The sequence below is a fragment of the Larus michahellis genome, chromosome 2 (assembly GCF_964199755.1).
Source record: "Larus michahellis chromosome 2, bLarMic1.1, whole genome shotgun sequence".
Taxonomy (NCBI): domain Eukaryota; kingdom Metazoa; phylum Chordata; class Aves; order Charadriiformes; family Laridae; genus Larus; species Larus michahellis.
This window is the reverse complement of record NC_133897.1, coordinates 117,188,348-117,215,138: the sequence shown is the minus strand read 5'-3', so window position 1 is coordinate 117,215,138 and position 26,791 is coordinate 117,188,348. Positions and strand designations below refer to the sequence as shown.

General features: G+C 41.1%; 1 protein-coding gene across 1 annotated transcript in view; it reads right to left on the bottom strand.

Moving 5' to 3' along the window:
- YES1 (YES proto-oncogene 1, Src family tyrosine kinase) overlaps positions 1-16,703 on the bottom strand; it is a 50,433-nt gene extending 33,730 nt beyond the window's left edge. The window contains exon 1 of the mRNA XM_074576792.1: positions 16,508-16,703. The gene's annotated coding sequence lies outside the window, so the exon portion shown is untranslated. The remainder of the gene's footprint in view (positions 1-16,507) is intronic.
- Positions 16,704-26,791: the final 10,088 nt, after the last annotated feature.

Here is a 26,791-nt window from a genome sequence, read left to right as displayed (position 1 = left end):
GAAGCGTGTAAGAACACAATAAATATATAGTAATACTTCCCCCAGAATACTCCCTGAGCCCCCAACAGTTTGCAGGAGCAGGATTTCCTGAACAAGAATAGGTATTTGCATTTGATGATTCTATGGTTCTTCCATGAAATGGCAGTTTCCCTCTGCACTGATGTAATGTTTAGCCTCCTTAAATTCCTGAGGCAAGAAATTCTATAGCTTAATTACATGTTCTGTTGAGAACCACCTCCTTTTGTCTGTTTTCAATTCATCAGCTGCTGGTTTCATTAGATACCTCTTAATGTGCGTGCGTGAAAAAAAAAAGACAGTGAATAAACACTTCCTATTTATATCCCGTTGGCTACTGAACACTTCACAGGATTCTGTCACACCACTTTTCGGTCGCCATTTCTACCCTAATGAATTCATGCTACTCCTTTTACAGAAATTGTTTCACATTTGTTTCAGATTTAGTCTTCCTTAAAATTTCAGCTACATTCTTTTTGAGATGATGACAGGGACAGGTGTGAGCAGAGCAGAACTACATAAGATAATACATTTTTTTAAATTTATTTTTTTTTAAACAGTACAAATCATTATTCTTTATTTATTTCCTAACCATTTCCAGTGGCAACAGTCAGCTTTGAGTTCGTCTTTCTAGATGCGAAGGTAAGCTCGCTCCTTCTTACCTCCAAATACACTACATGAAGCTATTTACAGGAAATTTCATCTGCCATTTTAATGTCCAGTTGCTGAGCACTGTCAAGTCCTTGTGCAATGTTGGGGTTTGCCTTTGCATCTGCTACGCATCAGTAAAGACTGCGAGCTCACTTATGTTCTGCATCCTTTATGAACTTGAACACTCTTCTGGAGAATTGTTACACGGGACCCCTCTCTACCCTATTTACTCCAGCTCTCCCTTTCTTAGATGTTAGTCATTAATTTAACCACACTAAGTCCTTTCCCCCCTATCCTATGCCTGCTTACGTTCTTCAAAATTCTTTGGTGGGGCCCTTGTCAAATGCCTGCTGGACATCCACGTAAACTATTTCTGTCAGATCTTACTTATTCATGCGCTTGCCTTCAAAAAACCTCCAGTGAGTTTGCAAAACATGACATCCCTTCATAGCAGGCTCTTCATTCTTCCCCAGCCAATACATCATGTTTATCCATGTTACCTTCGCTATTATTTCAACAGATTTACTTAGTACAGATGTCAGGCTCACTGATCTGTTGCTCCCCAGATCTCTCCTGAAGCCTTGTTTTTTTTTAAAAAAAAAAAGTCAGTGTCATATCCAGATTAAGACATTACAGATCATACATAAATTAATTTATCTCTTAATTAGATGTTGTATTTGTTGCTTACTGCCTACAGCACAGTGATCCTTGCTTGCTTGCCATTTGAAAAGCTGTACTACTTCTAAGTGCAAAAGCAAAACTCTCTAAAGAGATGCAAATGTTATTTTTTTCGTTAGGTTTAAGCAGTATCTTTGGGAAGATCAGTAAACAATAAAGATTAACTGTAACAGTAATACTACAAATAGTAATACTACATTTAGTTTTATAAAAAGAACCCTCTTATCTTTCCAGTCTGTAAACTACAGTTCCATAAATATATGCTCCTGTGCAGTAGTAGCCATTCAACTATTTAATAGCTGTCCTAATTACCAGAAAACACAAATGAGCTTCTGAAAACACAGTTATTCAACTGCAAATGAGATATTGTTCAAAGGGAAGTATAACTTTTAACATCTTGCTAGAAGACTGGAACTGAGAACTTCTGTGGAAATTACAACCAGCAGCCAGGCAACTTGAGACAAAGACTAAACCAAGGCAATTTGCAATATACACCAATATTTTTGTCCTCACCAATCGTGTGAAGTTGCAGTTTTGTTTCACAAGGTTTCTAAATGCCCTCTATATTTCAAGTTCAAGTTCACTCGATTTTTTCTTCAGCATAGCACTGACTGTCTTATTTTTACTCACAAGTCCAAAGACAAACTGCTAAAAACTAAGGAGTCCTGTCTTCCAAAACTCACCAGGGGCCTTTCTGTGATGCAAGCTCAAAGGCTAGGTTTCACTGTAACTATATTTCTACTGGCAAGATGTTAAACATAACAGTGTGTTTAAATCCATACGCAACTGTTTCAGCTCTTTCTTCACCTCTATATTTTGTATTAGTCGAACAGAAGTTTGTAGTTCTAACACCAACAGAACAACAGCGTGGATTCATCAATTCAGTATGTTTAGTGAAACGTAGGGAGAAAAACAAAACCAACATCTTATCACCATTGGTAAAGAAACTGTTGGAGCACACGTAGTGTTCACATCCTAAGTTTTTACAGCATTATAAAGAAAAGAAAAAAAACCTTACCACAGATGTTGAAAAAACACCTTTCCAAATACAAGATGAAAACATTTCCTTGACTTCAAAGCCTCTAGTACTACTCAGTCTTCCAGGCAGCAGAGAACTTATCAGTATCCTCACCACGGCTGCCGTGGGAGGGGGAAGAGGACTCAGCAGACAATAAAGCCATACACAGACTTGATATTAATATCAGAAAGCAAGGAAACCCAGGAGAACAATGCAGTTGCAAAGAGTTATATCCCTTCTCCCCAAGCTGTCATAATAAGAAAGCTGGCAGAAACAAAATTTGGCTGCTGAAACAAACTGACAAAAATATTCTGCCTTTTAACACCTGTGTTTTGTTTTGTTTCATTTCAACTACCGCACTTACTGTTGTGGCCCTCTTAACTCCTTTTATGAAAATCACAGAATGGCTGAAGATGGAAGGCACTTCTGGAGGATGCCTACTCCAACCCCACTGTTCAAGGCCATGCCAACGACAGCAAGTAGCTCAGGCCTGTGTCCAGCTGGGTTTTGAGTTATTGCCAAGGACAGAGACTCCACAACGTTTTTGGACCACCCGTTCTAGTGTTCTATCACCCTTACAATTAAAAAAACCCCACATTTTTTTCTTATGTTTGAATGGAATTTCCTCTATTATAATTTGTGCCCTTTGCCTCTTGTCCTGTCAGTGGACTCTACCGAGAGAAGCTTGGTTCTGTCCCCTTCATTCTACCCCATCAGGTATTTACACACGAGATCCCCCTGAGCCTTCTCTTCTCCAGGCTGAGCAGTCACAGCTCTCTCAGGCTTTCCTCAAAGGAGAGATTCTCCAGGGCCTTAGTCAACTTAGTGGCCCTTTGTTGGACTCTTTCCAGTATGTCCATGACTACCCTGTGCTGGGGAGCCCAGAAGCAGACACGGCACTCCAGGTGTGGCCTCACCAGTGCTGAGCAGGGGGAAAGGATCACCTCCTCAACCTGTTGGTAACTCTTCCTAATGCATCCAGGACACCTCTGGCCGCCTTTGCCACAAGTGCACATTGCTGGCTCACGTACATCTTTCCCACCAGGACTCCCAGGTACTTTTCTACAAAGCTGCTTTCCAGTTGGTTGGAACCTACCTTATACTGGATCCTGGGGTTGTTCCTCCCCAGGAGCAGGATTTGGCATTTCCCTTTATTGAACTTCAAGAGGTTCCCATTAGCCAATTCCTCCAGTCTGTTGAGGACCCTCAGCACAACCCCCTGGTCTATCAACCACTCCTCACAGTTTTGTATCCTCTGCAGACTTGCTGAGGGTGCACCTCTGTGTGACCACCCAGGTCAGTAACGAAGGTGTGAAGCAGAACTGGACCCAACATTGAGTCCTGGGGTACACCACTAGTGACTGGCCTCCAGGTGGGCTTTGTGCCACTGATGATGACCCTTTGAGCCCAGCAGTTCAGCTAGTTTCCAGTCACTCTCACCGTTCACTCACCTGGAGTGTACTTCATCCGTTTGTCTATAAGGATGCTATGGGAGACCATGCTGAAAGCCTTACTAAAGTCAACATAAACAACATCCACTGCTTGGCTCTCATCCACCCAGCCAGCCATCTCATCTCAGAAGGTGGGTTAAGCGCCATTTCCCCTTCATAAATCCGTGCTATTCTAACAACTCCCAATAACCTTCATATTTGGAAGTTATTCTAGCTCCTAGAACAATATTTTCCAATCTAAGGGTTTTTTTTCGGATTTATACAATACACTTACTCATTAATAGTTGCATAACTACTAATTGGGATGTCCTCAAAACAACTAACAATCTCACAGTGCTGCTTAACAAACTATTCCAGCCAGGCACTGAAATAACAATGCTTCTTTTTTTTCCTCCACAAATGTATCTAAACTAGTAGCAATGTTGTTGCAGCTGTAACAGCCTAATGATCTCAGAAAAGCAAGGAAAACACCCGCCTCCCCGCCCCCAAATATACTCACTACTTACTGTTGGGAAAATACAAATTTACCAGGCATCTCACCTGTAAGGATTTTTCTCTCCTTTAAACTGGGCATTTTGTTAATAGCATCCTTTCTACACATCTAGTTTAATTCACATATTTTGTCAGGCTCTTGTCAGAAGTAGCTCATTTTCTCAGATTTCCTGGCCTCTGTGAAAGAGAGGCATCAGGAATTTCAGGGAGCATCTTCTCCAACATTAGATTTTTTTCACCTTTTCCTCTTCCTTTCAGAAGTGCAGTGAAGACATATCAGACCCCAAACTATGCTAAGAAAAGGCCCGTGCTTACACATATTGGGGAAGAAAGAATGCATAGCACCAAACCCTCTGCATTCAAGTGACGGTGTACCTAGAAGATAAGCATCCTTTTGACTTCCACTAAAAATGCATCAAGAAATTCTGGCCAAGAAAGCAGCGATACAGTTTTCCTAAATTCTGTCCAGTTCTAAACACCCCCAGGTAGCAGATAATCCAGTGGCTAGTTTCGCTAAATGGTAGCTCAGCTCTGAAAGTCTTACAGAAATAGCAGGCTACGGTTGTGGTTTTACACTGTATTATACATCCAAACAAGTGTTTCAAACATGCGCTGTGGCATTAAACTGAACGGGAAGAGCAGATTACAACACGAATCCCGTATTCTTTCACCGATTTAGCGATGTACTGCCAAAAAAGGAGGCCATTTTAAAAGCCGTGTTCTACATTTGGCCAGGACACGTCCGCTGTAGTTCCAACAGACCAAGGACGATCGTCTGACAACAGTTTCTGGGGTACTAACGCTCTCTGCAGCCAAGCGGTTGTCTAAAATATTTTAAACAAATTTGGACATACTCCCAATCAGATTATAACAATTTCCAGGCAGCTGAAGCCCTGGGCCAAGGTTAGTTGACAGTATCCATTTAAAAACTCTTTCACACTTGTGCGAAGTTAAATCAAGTTGGCACTCTCTCTGGTAGGCAATTGTCTCCTTAAAGTATGAGCACTATTCATCTAAGTGAATTGCTGCATTAAGGGGACAGTTGGCTGGCATGGGGAGGACAGGACTGATTGACAATGCGCCTTAGTCACAAAGAAGTTGCTGCAAGAATTTCTAAAAACCAAAAAGCAGTTAAGACGGTGAATAGATGAAGCTAGCTGAAGACAACAGAAGTACAGGATGTTTCCGGGAAGATGCTGGTGGTTCAATAAGCTTCCTAACTATGACTAATCTTAAAACAGTTCCTGTGTCTTGTTTTGTAAATTTAGCACCTCAAGTGTGTCAGAGGATTTCAGTTTGCTACTTAACCCCTTAGCATCAGCTAAATATTACAGCAGCCATCATTTGTGGATGTTTTTTTTGCAAAGCTACGTATGCTAAAAGGCCAAACGCTGTGTGGATCTGCATTCTTCCCAGGAGGGGAATTTCATTTCACACGTGAAATGTTAATAAAGGAACATGGAGCAGCGTTTAAATACTCATTCTCAAATCATTCTAAGGAGATTACAATGTTCCAGCCCCCTTTCCCTTTGTGAAACTTCAAAGGGCAAGTACAAGAAAGCCACACAGTGCTTAGGTCAAAATAATCACAGAGACTGTTGAATTAATTCATGATCCCAACAGATATCAGAAGCACGAAAAGAAAAATTTGATAAGCAAGAGTGACAAATGATGCATTTCACAAGTAGTATAGAGAATTACATAAGTAATCACTGTACTTGAGTTCATTTTTCAAATACTATTTCCTTCATCGTTTCTGTACACAACACAGATACGATGTGTAAAGCACAAAAAAAGGTGCCAAAGGTGCTACTGCCAACTGTGGAAATCAGTGGGATTACTCTGGATACCACTGGCAAACACAAGGGATAACTTCCAGTCCAACTTTTGGTGTAAATGAATCACCCTCTTCCCAGTTCGGCAAGACTACAGAAAGCCACTTGGGACGCCAGCCTCATGCTGAAAACGCAAACAAAGCCCCCCAAGCCCCACACAACTTGTCACATAAAACCTATTAAATTTAAACGGCACGTGGATCCCTTTCAGCTACTTAAGGATAAACTGCTTGAACATTTGCTAACAGTTTAGAAAGCATATGAGTTTTCTCATGATAATTCCTATGCCTCATAGACAAAAGAGTTCATAAACAGATTCTAGCTTCTGTAAAATATTTCTATTCAAAAATAAGTAACATATTCATTGCTTGATGCAGTGAACTACTATAACTGCACTATCTAATTGGAAAAAGGAAAACTTCTTTGATTCAACTGCTAAATTAACCTAGCTGTTAGAGCTAACGGGTCCAATTTCATTGCCTGTAAAGGCAGGCAACACTTCTTTGTCTTCATTTTATACTCCGATGAAGTCTACTTCAATAGAATTGCCTTTACTTATCCCAGAGGACAATTTGGTCCTTTTGTGTAAAGCTAATCCAGCTCTCCCTGAAGTCAAGGGGAATTTTGCACTTGACTTCAGTGTGAAAAAGGATCAGGTCCTAGAACAGAAACGCTAAAATATCTGTGAATAAAAATAAGTTCTGATTTTCCACTTCCTAATTAGCTAAAAAAAACCACCCCCAAACAACAAAACATGTGCAATTGATTTGATGAAACAAACGATTAAAAAAAAAGGAAAAGTCTAATTTCCATTTCAGTTTAAAGCACGTGAAAAGTTGTTGTACATGGCAACGTTTTTAAAAAGAGAAAATAATCCCATTCCAATACTCTGACTGTAACACCATACTATCTAACGCATCTGCCTCATCTGTTCAGTTTCAGAGGAACTGAGGGGGAAAAAGCAACAATCCCTTAAGTCTAGGAAATACCTTAAGAGAAGCAACAGTTTAATGGTATGGTTTCCAAACTGTAGAAATCACGCAGTGGTAACACTTCCAAACTTTTCAATTCTCTGTCAATGCTATTAGGGTTTCCTCAAGAACATCTTACACTGAGATCAGTTCCCTGACTCAAAAGTTTTTGGCAGGTTACTCTGTTGGCCTGAACATGATTTGATTCGGCCACCTAAATTACCCGGTTACCCGGCTGTACTATACTCAATATAAAGCAATAAACAATGTATACTTCTGAGTGTTTGTATAACAGCAAAACCAAAATACAACAGACCTGCACAGCCAAGTTAAGTCATATGCTAACTGACCACATGCCATGTTATAATGGAAAGTTACCCTTCTGATGGCATTTTTTCAATATTTAAAGTGGAGAAAGAATTTTATTTTTTTTTAAACGGTAACATCAATTTATATTAAGACCTAAATTTACTGTTAGGATAACCTATATTAAATTAAAAAAATTATTCAAACTATGTTGTTAGCCACCAAAATTTTAAACAAATTCAAATCACCTGGAACCAGAATTTGGAAGCCTAAATATCTGAAGTAACATAAGCTGTTACAAGCGTAGAAGACCTCCCTCCCCCCAGTTAATATTATTTAGAAATCAGTACACTAGAAACTGAGAAACATTTAGGGAAGATCACATTAAAAGACAGAGGAAGACTTTCATTAGTATTTTCAAAGAAAACAAAAACTTGCACATATGGGAGGTATACATTCTAACACTTTAGAGGTTTTGGAGACCAAAATAAATTAACAAATTAAAGCTAACATTCCCTTTTGTAAATAAATCAATCAGATTTAAAACAAAATGTGGTTTGCATTTAGAATTCTTGCCTCATATATCCCTATCTAAAAGGCAACATATTATTAACTTGTACCTTAAAATATAATGCTGGTTCTTTATATGAATTTCAATCAGAATTTCAATTTAAATGTCACTGAACACAAATTAGGAAGAAAAAAATGTCTTGTGTATAAATTGGGCTTTCATTGCCTAAATAATTATATATATATAGCTTAAAATAATTATTAAGATATTAAGACACTTTATTATTACATTAAACACACATGCATAAAATCCATGCCCCTGGCAAAAAACTAACAAGATTAGCGTAAACCTAATATATAGTTAACATATTTTACTGACTAGTAAGACTCAGCCTCTTTGGGAAAAGAACTAAGATACACAAGCACAAAACTAAGTTCAAATAATCATTTTAAATAACCATATAAAATCAGGGTGTCATGCTTGTTAACGTAAGTCACTTTGTATTCACTTGGCTATGATTTCACCATGTATGCACCCAAATTTAAATAGTATTCTGATGGTACGTCAGACCTACGCTAAAGCTGGGGGGGGGTAAGTAATCAGAGTCCTAGATTTAATAACCAATGCAAATTAATTCCAGCATATTTAAATACACCTACTTTGCATGAATAAGTCAAACGTTTCCAAGGAAATGATTTTTCATCTATAAACTATCATTTGTCTCATTTTACGTACATCATGATAGCCTGGATCAATCAGTTCTACAGGTTTCTACAGCATATAAGCTAAGAAATATTTCCTAAAATGAAAAAGGAGATTGATATCTTTAGCAAATTACATAATATATATAATTATTCAGCAAGCTATTTTGAAAGCTTATCACTTTAAATAACCTCAACCACTATAATTTATGAATTGTATTTTAAGTGTATAACTGTACTTAAAATACAGTACAGAACGGTACTGGAAAGTAAAAAAAAAAAACCAGTATCCATATTACTATTGCATCTGGGCCTTTAACACCATATACAAGTCAGCATCTAATTTTCGTGTCTTCTAAAGCTGAGAATTTTGTACTTGCATTTTGCTCACTCATTTGAAAACCACAGAACTAAGAACAAAAACCAAAAAAACCACCCCAAACCAAACCAGAACCCTTTTTTTTACCCCCTACAGATTCTTAATACAATACTTACTTTTCAGGCTTGAGGAAGTGCAGCTGCTGAAAAAAAGAATTTTATTCAGGTAAATATCCCCAACTGACTAGTAGTAACAGCTCAGGAATTATTCTGGTTTTCCCTTATCTTTCCTTCATAGGTAATTGTTTTCAAAAGGAATAGTATTTTGCTCTTTTCTGTAAGTGTTCCTGAATAGAGTATTTAACTTTGCTATGAAAACAGAATTAAACATGGGTCTCCACGGTGAGACTAGTATACTCTTTTTCTCCCTCCAATGCATGTTTTTCAGTTAGGTACGGATGAGCTGATCTGGCCAATACTATTATAACCTTCAATAATCCTTTAAACAAATATTTAACATCGGTATCAGTTAAATAAACCCCTCCCTCTCTTTGGTTTCAGGACTTTGTCATTCTATTAATGTATCTTCTACTCAGAACTTATGGGGGGGAACCCAAAAACATAGAACATACTTTGGCAAAAATCCCAAATATCACATGCCTCAAATACTACAGAGCACACTTACATTTCAGGATATTATCACGGGAAGAAAAACTGAATACTTTTTATTTAAAACAGACAGAATCAGAACTGCCATCTGTTGCTGAAAGAACCCATTCTGAAATTTTCCCTTTAACTAAACTTCCAAAAACTTTTACTTGAGACGAGACATTAAGAATTTCTCCTGAATTGGTGGGGGGAGAATTAAAAAAAAAAAAAGAGATATATTTGCCTAGATGGACCTCTAGTCTGATTCATGACACCTGTTCTTTCAGTAGGCTTAACTTAATAAACATATATATCAAAGAGGAGAAGCACTGTTAAGATTTAAGACAAAAACCAACCAAACAAGAAAACCACAAGTCTTACCCCTCCATACAGTATGGGACAGTCTTCTCACACAACAGATACACTGCTCGCCTGGGCTAGTCATAACGCAGAGTAGAAAATGGTCTTTGCCCTATGGATCTTATCTAAGCCTTGCATATATTTACATTAGCAAAAAGAAAAAAAATAAAAATCCATATTTTCAGGTTCACTTGTCATTGAAGTATAGCAAGATCTTCTGTTAAGGGAAATTACCTACAAGCACATAAGATGCACTATTACATCTGTTTGCAGCTTCACAATAGCACCAAAATACGTTCACGCCTCTAATGAAAATGTGGAGTCCTTCAGTTGAAGGAGAGGAATGAGAGTCACAAATACTAAATACTATGTATCAACAACACCAGAACTAGTAAAATATTCTGCTGATACGTTCTCTTTTCAGCTCAAGAAGTTATAGGAGAGGGGACACAAAACACTCACTTTTATCACCATAAGCTTTCCTCCCACTTCATCTCACCCTTGCTCCGTTCTCACATGAATATAAATGCCTTGTCTGTGCAGATTTTGAAGATGTGAAGTTTGCAATTAGGTTTGGTGCAGATTTTTAAGATGTTTGGAGACCACTGCTTTATATAAATTTCATACCTACACATCACACTTAATTCTCTGTTTCTTACAGACTAACCTTGTTAAACTTTTAACTGAAACACCACAAATTCTGTCTGTTCAGATGCTTCTGAAGACCATTGTTTGGAAATCAGTAAGATAAGGTTTTAATCTCAAACTATAGACATTCAGAACAACAGTATCAGAATCAAGGCAAAGAAAGGAGATACAAGAGAACTGAAAAAATAACTTGGAAGATGTATTATTAAACTTACTGATTTTAATTTTTTTTAAACACTTTACAATGAAATACAGAGCTTTTGTATTTATGTTCAGATTTCCTTCCTCAACCACAGCTCTTTATTAATATTTTCTTTCCCATACTTTGGCAAATGAATTCTAGTTTCAGATTAATGTAGTTTGAAAACGAGATGATTTTCTAGACATTAATTCTATCAGTTTTTCAGTGGAGCACGCTTTGACCAAAACCTTAACAGTGTTGTTCATCTTTGCGGCATGCTTTCATTAAATTAAGCCCATTGAAAGACCAGCTGTTACAAATCAGATCAATAGTCCATCTAGCCCCAACACCCCTGAGTCAGACCAGAGGTTCACCACTGGTCCCACCTTCTGAAACGCTGGGCAATACTGGATGCTCAGGAAGGGACCCTAAGAACCAGGAAAGCCTGTGGCCATGCTATCCTTGGCACAGTCTTTTAGCTTCTGGACTTCGGGATACTGTTCCTGGCAAAATAGAGTATTTATGTTGAATAAGCTAAGCTGGTAAAAACCAACAAGAAACAGGAAGAGCGTGGAAAGGAAGAGCAAGGTATACAGAAGGACTTTGGAGGGTTTTTTTTTTTAATTTTTCTGTGGTTACAAGTGTTGGTCACGATTTTAGTTTCCAATAAAACGTTCTTGAAAAGCAAGACGACACACACAACAACTCAGATCTGTTTCTCCTTTGTCACATTTTAAGCATAAATATTAATTTTGTTATCTAACCATACTTAAAATAACTTATTAAAACAGGATTGTTCAGTATTAATTTGTTTTAAGTCTTCTTTTCCTGGCTGACTGCCAAAACGGTTATAATGCTACACAATTGCAATACACAAGAGATTCATAGTACCCTCTAATTACTCTTTAAATACCTCGCACAAGCACTGCCTTTTCTTACAATGGTGAGGGCATTAAGTACGGTTGCAAATTTCAAACCCTTTAGCCCACGTACTGTATTTTTCTTCCTGAAGCTGAACTTTACATGCACCATCAGAAAGTCTGCCTGAAGTATGGGCAAACATTTGGAACGGGACGGAACACGAACACCATGCTCCATTCTGACCCTTCTTTTGCTACGGGATCGTCAGTCCTGGTAAGCATACCTGGGACCTGACCGCATTCATGCTCCATCACTCACACCATGAATAAAACACTATTACTGTCTCAGTTTTGCAAGATTAAAAGGTGCTTTGGGCCTCTGCAAACAAAGGAAATTAACCCCATTGAACCAGTCTTCTAATATGAAGGCTGACTCTAAATATCTGATTAACACCACAAAATGCTCCTGAAAAATGCCCCAGAAACAAGTTAAAGGCCCTGATCTACAAAGATTTACCTATGTGGGTGTATTTACTCAACAACTTCTCTGTCAATAGAAGTAAATGAAGTTATTCACTTTTGTAAGCCTGGTCTAGCTGATTCTAAAATCTGAACTGAAGGGGTGGCTCGAAGCTGCTGAAGAATCATTTATTTTTCCCAGACTTCTCTAGACTTCTGGTGTGAAGAAAACCACAGAAAGATGTATCTTAAGACACAGAAGTTTTTCATCCCCCTGAAGCACCAATTTGAAAGACAAATTATTTGAAACTCAGTAGCACCACCAGAGTTCAAAATTTACGTAAACATTTAAGATAAAGATGTAGTCAATACAGGTACTTATTAGAGTCTCACATAACACTATTATAATAGCATTTGCCTTCCAAAAATACAAAGATAAAATACTGCCAGGTTAAAGTACTCAAGAAGCTGAAATACAGATGATGCCAGTCTGAGGTTTTAGCAGTCGTTATTCCCTGGGCACTCTCCAACCATACTCTGCAACATTACCTAACACTACAGTCAAGAAAAATCAAAATAAAACCCCAGTCTCAGCCACAACACTCAGCACGGGCCAAGGATCTGCTTACCAACGATCCCTACGGCAGTGTCCCACAGGCTGCACGTCTCGGATAAAAGCCAGGCCTAGCAGTCCTCACAGGAGACCCTCAGCTTGAGGGCTCATTTCAGCGGTGCGCGACTTTGATTCACTGATTTTTGGGACGTTGCATGAAACCCCGTGCCCTGTGCAGATGCCAACCCAAAGCGACAACAGAAAAGAGTATTTTCCCACCCTATTTCCAGCTATCCTTTACATCTTTAAAGAGTATGTGTTTAAATCTAAAGGGAACAAAACTCATGCATAAGTAATACAGTTTACTTACTTAACTTCTAGCATTAACGTTACTATCATCTTGATCTCTGATGCTGCAATCGGCCGTTCATGTTAACTTTACCTAAGGGTGCAGTCCCACTCATTTCAATAACTTGCTGTGGTGCCAGTTTCTGCTTTGATGCATTAGCACCACGAAGGATAAACCTCCATAGGTGGAAACGGCAGTAAGAACGACCTCTTAAAACCTAAAATTAAACTTGTCCTACAGTTAGTTGACAGCATCTTTTCAATATGACTTTTTCCCTACTAAATTCAGCATACACATGGGAATTTGTCCAGGTTTGCCTTCAAAACCTGGCAATTGATAATACAGTCTGGAACCCTACATCTCTAAGCCATTGGTTTGAATGCAGCTGGGTACTATAGCGATTGAAAGAAGTTACCATATGGCAACCGTAAAGCAGGTTGTATTAAAAAAAAAAAAAAAAATTAGTGGCTGCCACATCATAAAATCCATCACGTTAAAACAGCATCCTACTGACATTCTCAAGGAGAACAAAAATGAAATACCGAGAATCAGCTATCTACTTGTATTTGGAGGTGGCTCCTCCAGGACAAAAAACTAAACCATTCTGTCACAGTAGTTTGAGAAACTACATTTCTCCCTCGCTAATCAATCTGTTCCACTGACTAGCAGAGGACTTCCAGTACTAGAAGCCCAAAACCTTTCACAAGGGCTTCACAGAAACCACAAACTGTGTATGTGTGGACGGGAGGCGTCCTATCTGAAAAAGGCTGCTTGACGTGACACAGCAGAATAAGGACGCGTTCCTAAAGCAGTGTTAATGCTGACACCAAATTTAAATTAACATCAAGGTAGCTTACTCAAACTGTGATCAAAGTACGAGGCAAAACAGTTGGCTCCAAGTAGGGAATACAGATGAAAGAATGTATTTCTTTTAACTAACGGTTTGAACACAAGGAATTATCTATTGAAAATATACAGCTTTTGTCTGCAGACAGCACATATAGAGAAGGAAAACGATGCAGTGAATTTGTTCATAAAGCAAACTTTGACCACATAAACTGACATATGCCACACCGCAGACTTTCACATCACTGTCACATGATGGCCACCATTTATTGGAGCGAAGAGAGTGTCGATTTCATTCTTCAGGAGCTGCATGAAGTATGCAAAGCTCAAAATAAAGAATATTCCTCTAGTGTGAAAGCGCCATTCTCTGCTCTGCTACATGAATATTGCTAAAAAACCTAAATTGTGAACTGCAGTTTTTCAATAATTCTGTTACACAGTACGCAGCACACAAAAGATTTATTAAGTATTTTTCTAGTGATTTTGAATAACGCAGCAATTTAAACATACTTTCAATTTTGTTTGTTTGTTTCATAGCCAAAGAACTGTTGTTAGGCAATAAATATTCCCCTGAAAAATCTCTCTTTATAATACAAAATACAGATTAAACCCACCTTGGGCTCACTACTCTCATTCCAAATGGAATTCTTCAGATTTCAAGGAGTGGTACTGGGCTCCAGATTTTAAAAACTTATTGAAAACTGGACCAGTAGCTCTATGAGCAGCAGAACCAGGGAGGGCCCATTTCCTGCGTCAGTTTCCAGTTTGAGATAAATGTTGACCTGAACTCTCTGGTGTGCAGGTTAAGAGCTCTCTTCTACCTGGCTTCCTTACCTTCACAAATTTTGTAGAAATTGCTCACCTGGGAGACCTCTGCTGCCAAATTTGTTTGAAATCGGCTAACGGCCAGAAGAGTTATTAGAGGGACTGACACCACACAGACACTGCAGTTGCATTTGAGCTGCACATCCTGAGCAAATAAAGCTAACAAAACCCACAGAATAATTACTGGCAATCGCTGCTACCAACTATTACCATCCTTTCATACGCCTGGTATCGCTGGATCTTTTTCTTTGAAATTCAGCACAGCGCCAGGGCTGCTCTCTTTCCGTTCCCATCACATTTGCTACCTTGTCCCGAACTCAACCCCAACACCCTGGCTGTGCAAAACCCACCCACCGTCTCTGCTCTGTGCCCATGTTCAGCAGGAACCTCCTAGAGCTAAATTTGCAGCATGCATCAGAAACACAAGTGGAAGTACAAGGTTGTGTTGTTTGGAAAGGAACAGTCCTTACATCTCCAAAGTCTGCAGAAATATATAGTTATGGCAAAACTGACACAGATGCTGCAAGTGTAACTGACCAGGCAATTTTACTAGAAATCCCTCTTCAAGGCCTTACTTTCCAAAAATGAAAGAAAAAGAATCTCAGGTAAACTTTCCTATCTTGCTTCCCTGACTAAAGGTCAATTTTGCTTGCAAAATATGCCTGATATTTCATTCAGCTGTCGACAAATTATTAAGAGAAAGAAATACACCTTCCTTGGCAACATGCTCCAGATTTTAAACTTGGTTTTGGATCATTTTGCCAGTTTAAGTAAGTCCATGCAACTATTTTTTAATTAACGACCAGCCTCTGTGTAGGGTTAAATCCAGCAGGTACGCCCGAATACACCTTAACAACCACAAGGTTCGGAAATATTTATAACCTAGTTTTCCCAATGCAAAGCGGCCCGTACCCACACCCATACCTGACATCTGGAAGGGACCATACTGAAATAAATGTGATTATAATGGAGAAGACACGCCAGCCCTCGGCCTGAGAGATACATGCACAACTTTATGCACGGGTCCACGCAGCACAGAAAGTTACAGGCAGCCTCCGCAGCAGCGGGGCCCTGTAATATATACACTTATATTATTAGTGTACACTTATTTTTTAACCGTAGGGAGGCTCCATGAAGTTGTGATGATTGAACATTTAAATTAATGACTCAGAAATTTAAAGCAGTCGTGTCCCTGCTAGAGGTAGGGATAGAAGCCAGAACGGTGAGGTGAAAAAAAAATAATAAAATTAATAGAAAACACTTCCACGCAGGCCACGCTACGGGCGACTCGCAAATCAATTTCCTGAATTTCAGCCTTTTACATCCCGCCGGCACCGGGGGCCGCCTGCGCTCGGGAGCCCAGCCGGGACCGGCCGAGCACCGGCCCGGGCGCTGAACGCCGCCGCCACCGGGGAAGGAGCGAACGGCCCGGCGAGGACGGCAGCCCGGCTGGAAGGGGCGGCGGAGGCAGCCGGGCGTCGGGGGGGGAGGCCTCCCCTCACAAACTTACTTCCCCTCCGCCCGCCCCCCGCCGCCAGCCCGGCCCAGCCCCGGGCGGTGCGGGACGCCGCGGCTCCCTCCCTCCCTCCCGCTGCCGCCGCCCGACCCCTCGGGCGGGGGCTCGGGCCCGGAAGAAAGTTTGCTGCGAAACTTTCCGTAGAGGAAGGGGCCGGGGGTGAGGGACGCCCCCAACTCCCCCCCTCACCGGGGCCGCCCGGCGGGGAGAGGCCGGGGGCGGGCGGCCGGGGCCTAGCGCCTCGTCGGGCGCCGCCGCCATCGCGGCCGCCTCTCCCGCGGGGCGGGGGGAGCGGGGACGCGGCCGGGTCCTCACCTGCCTCTCCTCGGCGTGGCGGGTGGGAGAAGGAGGGGGGGAGGGAAGGAAGCGGGGGACCCCCCCCGCTCCTCCCGGAGCCGCGGCGACCCGGGGAGGGAAGGGGGGGAGGAGGGGAAAGGGAGGAGGGACGAGGAGCAGGAGGAGGAGGAGGGAGCCGGGCGCTCCGGTGCGTGCGGGGAGCCGGAGCCTCGCTGCGGGAGGAGGAGGAGACTCCCCGCCCCTACGGCCGGGCTCTCTGGCGGGCACCGCGGGCCCCTCCTCCGCGGCGCTCTTCCCTCCGCCCCCGCGGCCGCCCCATGCGCCCCGGGCCCGGATCGCCGCCCCTCCCGGCCGGGGCAGCGGCCCCCACGCCCGGAGACGGAGGCTGCGGGGAGGAGCCGGGCGGCCCCCGCAGAGCCGGGCAGGCGGCGGCTCCCCCTCTCCTCCTCCGCGCCACCGCGCACGGAGCCAACATGGTGGAGGCGAGCGGAGCCGCCGCTCCCCCAGCGGCCCCGCGGTGTGGGGGCGGCGGGGAGGGAGCCGGGGCTTGCCCTGCCCTGCGCTGCCCCGCGGCTTGCGGGGGTGAGGCGTGGGCCGAGGGCCGCCGCCTTCCCCCGGCCTTGTCTCCTCGGGCTTGGGGAGCGGGGCCCTGGTCGGGGTAAATACCGGGGCGGGAGCTGGGGCAGCCGGACTCGGGAAGCCTCTCTCGGCAGGGAAAGCTGAACCTGAAAGATTTCGGCAGCGAAGCCCTTCGGCCTGGTGTGGGAAAGGTGAAGAAAAATAACTTTAGAAGTCCTACAGACAGGCATCTGCAGGTGGGCCGCGGCTTAGGCTGGGTGAAAACGTCGTTTCTTTGGGTCGAGCAAGATGCGAAAAACGATCGTTGTGAAGCGAGGGCACCGCGGCGGGGACCGAGGGGCTGCGGCGGCGGCACCGCGGAGCAAACCTGTCCCCAAACCCTGGGCAAACAAAAGACAAGCCTGTAAATAAGGCACCGGTAACTCCGCGGTGCGGTGTGTTACGGGTTTCCCCAATCACGGCGATGCCAGAAGTCAGCGTGTCACATTTTAAGAGATAATAAAAAAAAAAAAATTGGATTTGGGGCAAGGCGGTCTTCACGGAGAAAGGTTGTGTAAATGCATCTAGCCTTCAGAGTTGCAGGCTGCAGGGAGAAGCAGAAGAAAAGAAAGAAAAACAACCCAACGCTAAAGAATCAAAGTTGTTGAAGTTTACGTGGTCAAATCGGCAGTTCTCATTATTACTTTTATTGTTTTCAGTTCTCTTAATAGTCAAATTTAGCACTGGAATAGCACTCTTGCCTCTTTATTTGGTTCAAAGGCTGAATATAAAGCAGTAACTGTATTGATCACTAATGATAATCTAATATATTTTTAATCTTAAAAAAATTGAATAGGATGTCCAGTTTATCTTCCAGGCAGTGCTGCACAGTGAAGCCATTTGTATTTTTTAATTTAAGATAAAGCAAATACATGTGTTTGCTTTTACAGCAAATTTACTGACAGCAAATACGTGTATTTGCTTTTACAGGGCCATAAATATGCTAAACAGTTAACAACATACAAAAAAAGCAAAAGTGTTTTAGATTTGGAGCCTCCTCACCATAAATTGTACTCATGTAATCCAGTTAGAGCGGTGGAGTTTATCATGTTCCTGTTCTGTCAGGAGCCTAAATCATATTATACAGAATTGATTTTTAATTTAGAAAATCAACAGCAAGTTTTACAAATGGGCCTGGGCGATGGATTACTTAACTGAGGAGGAGTGTTTGCAGACTGGTGAGATCTCTGGGTCTGCCACGGTTTCATGGCTTCATCTGGGTTTATGGTAGGTAGTCTTGAATAGAGAGCAAAGTTTCATCACCAAGTAACAGTTCTGGGATTTTAATACACAGGTAAGCATTGCTGCGTGGTTAATTTTACAGCACAATGGTAAAACTTGGATGTCTGAAAAACTGAATGAGGCCTAAGGATGTCATCATCTTCATTATGTTTCAAAGTTACTCGTTTTTCTTAAGAAATTTTTCAGCATTGGGCTAAAGCTCTACATACATAAATATATATATATATTGGCTCTTGCCAGCTGTCACTGTAATTTGACTTCTAAGTTTTGGGCCCGGGGTCAATGGATAGGATTACATAGTTGTCCTCTCTCCCAGCACCTGGCTGTGCCTGTGTGGTACCAAAAGGTTTGTTGGTATTTTCAGTCCATCACACCTTTCCCATTGCTTTCTCCCCTTAAGACCAAGATAAGGAATGATTTGGTGGGTTTCTGAAAGACTGAGCCGTTAATCGCGACCTCCGCCTGCTGTTCTATGTGTACGTGTGCTGTCGGCTGCCACGGATAGTGCTGGGGCTGCACCAGTGATAGACTTTGGTTGATAGTGGAGAGACCGGCACGCTTAATTTCAAGCACAGTGTGATTAAAATAGCAGAGCAGTTGGGGAGAAGACGAGATGACCAGTCCCGTAACTGACGGCAAGCTCAGACTCACACCAGATGGGCGTGAAAGAATAGATGAGGGTTTGAGTCGGGAGTCTTGGAGGCTAGACATGCCTTCATTGCAGTGGAAAAATTGGCTGCTTCTTAAATTGTCTTGCACTTGTCACTAACAGTCTGAGTGTTCCTCATTTTTATAAGGAAACACTGAACAGGTGACTTAAAACCGTCAAACTGCTGGTGGTTCAGTCCTGTTTAATCCTGCACAGGAGGGGATTCGGGGCGTCATTGCCACCTTCTGCCTGCAACCTGTCGCCTGGTTTTACCTGGGTAAAACTCCCTTAATGCTGCTGCTCGGCTATTACTGAGTGGGCTTTCAAATCTTGATTTAAATTAATATTTTTTACTTTGTCCAGGAAGGGGAGGGAGCAGCTGCTCTCCTATGCTCTACTGTGGCTGGAATGTGGTGTGAGGTGCTACTGCCTTAGGGGCTCATCACTGCCATTTGCTGGATACAGTTTCCCAAATATCCCTTCTAACAGGCTCAGCACTTACTAACACCTCAGCTGCACTGAGTTTTAAATTGTCATTAACGCACTCTTAAAGATCTGTGCAAATAGTACAGGCAGAACACCTTCCTAAATGTAGGCTATCTTTTAAAATTATCATATACTTGAATTAATTTCTAAAGAAGATGATCATTTTTACAATCCTAATTTTTTTTTTTTGGTTCAAGTTACTAAATTAGGATTAAGTACATATTATGCCAAATGAAGTATTTTTAGGGATATAAGGGGGAATGCAGGTGTAAGAGCAGAACGAAAGAAGGAGGAACAGAGATGGAGGAGGGCAGACTAAGATATTACAGGCATTGATCTGGGTTCAGTGATTTGTGATTGGGGAATTACAGGCCTCGTATCCTGAGATTTTGAAGGAGATGGGTAGATTGATTTTCTGAAGAGCTTTAACTGTACATGCCAAATGTTAATCTATCGTACACATTATAGTAACTTGGAAACATTGAGACGTTCTTGAAAACACTTGGTGGGATTGTTTTCCAATAAATTGGAATAAACAGAAAAATATCGTGGTCTCCTGCAAACAGTTTTTTTCTTTTAAAAGAGAGAAAAAGTTTTTCTGGACCTGAATTCATTCCTTCATTTTGAGAAGTAACTATGGTAGTCAAGGCCTCATCCTAACTATCACTTACTCTTTAGAAAACAATGGTATTTTATAGCAGCATCTCCTAAAATTCATGGGCCAAGTTCCCATTGCTCATCCTACAGAAAACAGTTCTTCTTGGAATTAATTAGTATTAGTCACATGCTTACTTGTAAGCACTTGCATCAGTATTTTTAAGAATAGGGGGTTTAGCAAAACATGGATATTTCTTTTGAATCTGAATATTCTGTTAGTCAAATAAGTGGGTAGTTTTTGTTTCATCATGTTAATTTCTTCAAGTGACGCTATTAATAAAATTATTGATTTTAAAAAGTAAAACATATTCCTTGGATATAATGCAAATTACATAAGAATATAGTAGTTCAGTAAGGAAATGGCGTGCTAAGTCACTGTGTGATGGATCTGTCATTGTTTCCTATTCTGAAGTGAGTATTCTATTGAAGCTTTATGTTAAACTTCAAAATATTTTTGTCCTTTTTTGCCTTAAAATGCTTCTGCATCTCCAAGTGGCCGGGATCTTTGTGTTCATTGTGCACATCTCTTTGCAAGAATAAATATTCCGTTCTTTCTCAAATAGCGCTTCTGTTTGATCTTGTGTAACATGACTAATTACTTACGCATATTATACTTTTAGCAAGTATGTGGAGGGTTCTTTTTGAAAAACATTGATTCCAACATTGTTTTTGAAAGTATTTAAAGGTACTTTTGAAAGCATGCTAGACTTTATCTTGGAAAACCCCATACTTCCAAACCTGTTGCTATTTACATTTGTGTCACATCCAGTTATATCAGACACGCTGGATTACACCGTATAATGAAAGCCCTATTGCTGTGCCCTAATCTTTATCTCTTTATATCCGATCTCCTTTGAATTGCACATGAGTATTGCTTATGGTTACTTAAAATAACTACTGCTTTTGTTTCAAGGGCAATGCTATGTATGATGAACACTTAACATTCAACCCTGCTTTGGCAGCAGCTACACATCCTGTTATCTTTGGTACTTGCATGATTTAATGTTGAAGCTGCAAAGATACATTCTTTTTTATTATTTATTTTTCATTTAAATTTCATATTTGAAAAATCTGAAGCCTGTGAAATCGTACATGTCCAGAAAAAAGTAATGCATTTACTTGGGCTGCCCTGCTCTTCCGAGAGATTTGGAATGTGTGCTCTTCTCCTCACAAAAGGGGTCGTATACTCTTAGTCAGAAAGAAAAGGGACGAACAGTAGGAGAAAAGTACTTCTTTTTAGAAGTATGTGTGGTAAAGCTGACCTGAACTGTCTTTGGTTTTGACATCGCTGCTAGAGTTGCTCATAGCCTTTTAGAGACTTGTGACCTCATTTAGTAGCCAGTATAAAGGAACAATTTCTGCTGACTTTGTGAGAGTTGCATATACATATATACGTTGGTTATACTTCTTTTGTTATTCTTGTGCTGACTGCCTAAGATGTTACTGGGGAAGAAATTCTTAATAATGTTATTAGCTGCAAAATCCAAGTTAATACAGCATTTAGGGAGTGCTGCTAGGGGATTCTGCATCAAAATCTCTTTTCCAGGGCACTCTGAATTTTAGCTGTTGAGCACACATGCGGTTGCGGCGCTTTTATACATTACTTCAGAAAACGAAGCCAAGTGAAAAGAATTCAACAACTTTCTTTTTACAAAGACATAGAAACTATATACGGAGTCTTAATGTGGCCCTGCGGGACCAGCCTTTCCTAATCAGCCTCTCCTCTGTTCACCCCGTCGTTTTTGTTCTGCTGTATTCCCCATCTTATCCTCCTCATCATCATTAGGTAGATTCTGTGCTCAGCCTTGCACAAGACTTTGTATGGTCCTTTCCTCTGAGCTCGCACCCTGACTAAAGATGGACAAATTCCTCAGGCCTGTGTCAGTGCCCTTTATTATGCATTAATGTTTAACAAATCTTCCGAATTTTCTGTGCCAGGTTGTTATTCTTGCCCTAATGTTTTGAGGATAATTGTCTGTCACAACCCTGGGCACCGGAAAGCCTTCCTTCTTAATTTAGAGATGAATGTGAACAAGTTTTACTTTGGGAATATTTCCAGGAACAAAGTCATCCCCTCGGTCTGGGATGCCAGACAAATCCTTGGAGTGGAGCCTCGATCAGGATGGGGTTGTTCACTGTTGCGGTGTTCACCATTACAGGTGGATGTTGCTGTTGTGCACCATTTAGAGATCTCAGAAAACTGAACAGCCATCAGATGTATGGTTTTTTTCTCAGCATGCCCTCTATCTCTGTTGTTTCTCTCCCATCTTCCGTTTTCTCCCATCTTCCGTTTTCTCATCACCATTCCTTCAACTGGAGATTACAGTCCCCTCAGGTCTGCTGACATAACTACAACTATAGGTTTTTTCCTATAGTTTTGCAGTTCTGCCAACATGATCTTAGTCAGTTTAAGTGTCCTAATAGTTTTCTAAAAAAATAAAATTTTGTTTGTTGATGGCAACTTTATAGGGAGTGACATGTATATGCAGTTGTGCTCCCTGACATGAGGAAAGAGGTAGCAACATAGGGACGGGACCAGTGACTTCTTATCCCACCTCAGCTGCAGCCAGAACAGTTTGAATTTTCAGAATGTAGGGAACCCCAGTGTGATTTCAGTCATAGATGAGAAGAGAGCAGTGGTGGTGGGGAATAGGAAAGACTAGATATCTCTGTTTTCCTGATGTTTAACTGCTACTTGGCTCTGCATGCATCTCTCAGTTCCCACCCCACTCCAGCAAAATACCCTTGGTTTCCTTCTTGCTGTCTGCTTTGCTCCCCTGAAGCAGCCGCAGTGTCTTCCGTTCTTCCCTGAGAATCTGTGTCAGGGCAAATGGGAGAGTCATGAACGAGGCAGCAGAGGTAACAACTACTGAAGAAGAGGCACTTGGGGAAAACCTGGTTTTTAAAATCTGAAAGACACATTAAGAGATGGAAGAAGTCTGGGTTTATTAAAACTTGGCAATTGCTTGCCTCGCTGCTCTGACACTTGCAATGTGAGTCTGCTGCTTTCTCATGTTAGATGGAAGCAACTTTGCCAGCTGAGTTGTAGAGAAGCACCTCTAGTTCCAAACTGGACACAGTCGTTTGAAATTTAGCAAGTTTCCTGTACAGATGTCAGGGATATGCCTTTTGCTATATGTGTTAATAATACATCCACATCTGACCTGCCGGTAAGTAAGCCTCTGCACAGTCTCACTTCGCGTGTACAGGCTTAGTAGATCCAAGGTGAGTTCTCCAAAAAACTCTATCTGCATATCCTCCCACAAGTCCTACTCGCCAAGGAGGCTGGAGATGCTCCGTTCCAAGGCTTCAAAGGCTAAGCCAGAATTTCTTTGCAATTAGGTAGGAACGCAGAGCTGGAATGGACCTCCCACCACGCAACAACTATTGTAGGCAAGTGGTAGCAGCCCTTCCCTTCTCCACCTCTTGCTTAAAAAGAAAAAAACCTACAGGAATGAATAAGGAAGGTTGCTTCCGAGTTGCTCTGTTTCTTCTGGAGGTTCCTGATTTGTCCTGCTGTTTTATCATGGTGCTTCTTGAGCATCTGGCTCTCGGGGTGGGGGGAAAAGGAGCGGAATGGAACCTAACCTGAGCCCCCCACCACGAGTGCTGGAGCTGGTGATGATACGCACAGTGGCTGAGAACCTTTTTTGTTCATATTCTTCAAAAGGGAAAAAAAGGCTGCTATAAAGGTTCGGGAGAACTAAGTACAAGCCATGAATTCAGACCTGGAAGCTACAGAAAGAACAATTTTATTTTACTTTATTTTATATTTTTTTTAGAAAGGAAAGTTTTTACCAACATACATCTCTCCAAATTTTGAATTATTCTGAGAAAGGGAGCTGGCAAGTATTCCTTTTTTTTTTTTTTGAACGTGCAAGTAATTGATCCTGTTGTTTCAGAGAACTGTAAAATGTTGGAGGGAATATAAAAATCTTGGAATTTTTTTTTTTTTTAAAGTAACATCATATTTCACTATTTTCTTATGTTTCCTACATTTCATTAAACAGTCTGTGGAAGCCAGATAACATTGTGTATCTGGTATTTCATTTCTCATGGAATAAATTGTAAATGATGGGATAAAAAGATACATTTATTATTCTCATAATAACGGGGTAATGCTAGTTAATAATATGGAGACAAATGTAGCTAAAGAAAATAAGAAAAATACTAGCTAAAGAAAAATAGATGGCATTAAAGGTTACATTAGTATGGCTCACATGCTGCTTCCTTTTGCTTGTTTTTCCTTTCACTTTTGGTTAAAGTGGGATTGTACAAAGCACAGGAATTTGCTTATCCTACTCCTTGTTCCTTCAAAATAGAGCCTATTGAAAATCAGGCTGTGTGTTCTACATTGTCCCATATTTTTGCTTTTGTTTTCTAATTGGGAAGAAAAATAAAACATGGAAAGTTCAAAATATTTTGGTTTTAAAATGTGGGCTTGGGACATCTTTGATGCAACATCATAACACAGCTAGAAGGGGCTCTATTGTTCTTGATGGAAAATGTAATCCCTTCAGGAATCCCACATGACGGGGGAAAATCAGGGACCTAAACCATGACAAACTCCTGATGAGTAATGGCAAACCATCCTGAAGCAAAACATTTAGATTTGCTTGGACAGTTCAAAACATTTTGGATTCTTCTTTATTTTCCCAAAGGGACATTACATTGTTTTGGCATAACCAACCTTTTCCTGTGGAAAAAAGTCAATATTACAGAAACCGCTTTTCTATTAAAAACCATGAACAGAAAATTCTGGAGCAGCAATAGAGGGAAGCAGTCAAGCCAAACCCAAGCGTATTTGAGAATGTCGTCCCTAGAGAATCTTCTGAGTGCTCCAACCTAGCAATAAGAATTTTATATGAACGTAAGTATATTTCATAGACACCAAACATAATGTGATGAAATCCATGTGGCACGACTTAGTATGTTTCAACACATCTAAAATACGATGTTTCACAGAGGCACTCAAAAACTCTTGTTTGTTTAAAAAAATGTGATAGAGCTCTGGTGGAAGGCTTGGGCCTTTGAGGTGAAAAATCACATCTGAGATTTCACAACTGTTTTGCTAGGATTAGGAATTTATTAAAAACTGAATACTGCTTTTAAAAAAACATATCTCTGTCCGCAAAGCAAAAGCTTATATGTTTAGAAACATACTTTTAGCTTCAGAAGCACGCAGCAAAATTCATTGTTATTTGTTATTTAGAAACATACCGCTAAATTCTGTTCTAAAAAATAGGCACAAACCCTTTTTTGTAATGACAACAAAGTATTTTTGGGAAAGAGATGGGATGCGGTACTCTTACTGAATTTTTAGGATACAGGTAGTTAGGATAACCTGCCAGGCTGTGAGTCACTGGCCTTCTAGAACTGATGGCCATCTCAATGTCTATGTTTCAGGGCAACTTCTGCTTTAAGTGTGTCCTGGCTTCTTCTGTACCAGGGCAAGCTTCAGCTTGACAATAGTGGGTAGAAGACAGCCTATTATTTCCCATTACCCAAGTTAATCACATGCTTTTCTGAGTATAATAAACGGGTAGTTCACCAAGTTTAAGAGCAGAAGTGACCAACAGACCAGCCAGTGTCAAGTGCTCTGAATGTCTGTCACCACCCCTCAGATTTCAGCCATGCTTGAGCCCAGTTACTTGTGCCAGACCAAAGTGTCCCACAGCACTGCGAGATGGGGTGACGGGCTTAAGGGACCAACGAGCAAGAAGAGCAGAGCAATGAAATAAATCAGGAGCTCGACGGGTATTTAAAGACAATTGTTGGCATCATGCCTGTTTGGTCAGCTAAGTTATAGATCTTTCACCGTATTCTTGCAGGCAGCTGTCCTTTTTCTGTTCTTTGTGTGTAGAGTTTTCACAATGGGATGCTAGTCCCCACGGCAGGCCTGTTAGGTGCTTTCATACTAAAACCGACAAGAATATAAACAACCCTCACTAGTCCAACATGCAAAACGGCCACTAACAATTCTGAGCTTCATCACCCCCCGGGGACTGCAGGGTGAGCTGTTCATGGGCCCAGGGTTATTGCAGGTTTATGCTGGTAAAATCGGGAAATGCTCTACCTGCTGCATGATGTTTCTGGGAATGTCTGTGAATTCAAATTAAAGTGGAAGAGTGTATTTCGTAGCTGAGGGCTTCCCCCTGGAGCAGTTGTGGCTCTTCACTAGCTCAAAGAAAACAAATTAAAAATGGACCCCCCATAGGTTTGAAAGGTATTTAAAGTGTATTAGGTTTTCTAGTCAACATCACCTGACACATAGTGCTGTTTATGAATACATTCAGTGTGTTTCAGTATAATTTTTCACATCTTTCACCGCTCTTGATGAGGTTTTTTTTTTCTATAATTATTTTATTAGTCATTTCTGTAGGCAGCTAGGCAGCTGTTGCTGCAATCCGTTTATTTGCGGTTGGCTCCGGATTTAACAAAATGCAACTGCACCCTCTTGTGGAAAGTTACTAAATAGATTATTTTGTTTTCATGGTACCACCTGGTTTATTTTTTCTGAACAAGTTAAATAAAAACAAATAGCAGAAGTGTCCTGAGGCCACACAGCAACAAAGCTTCCCGGAGAACTTCAAAAAAATAAGCTGCAACTTTGGAATGTCTGAATTCAGACAGCCTTTGAAGACAAACTT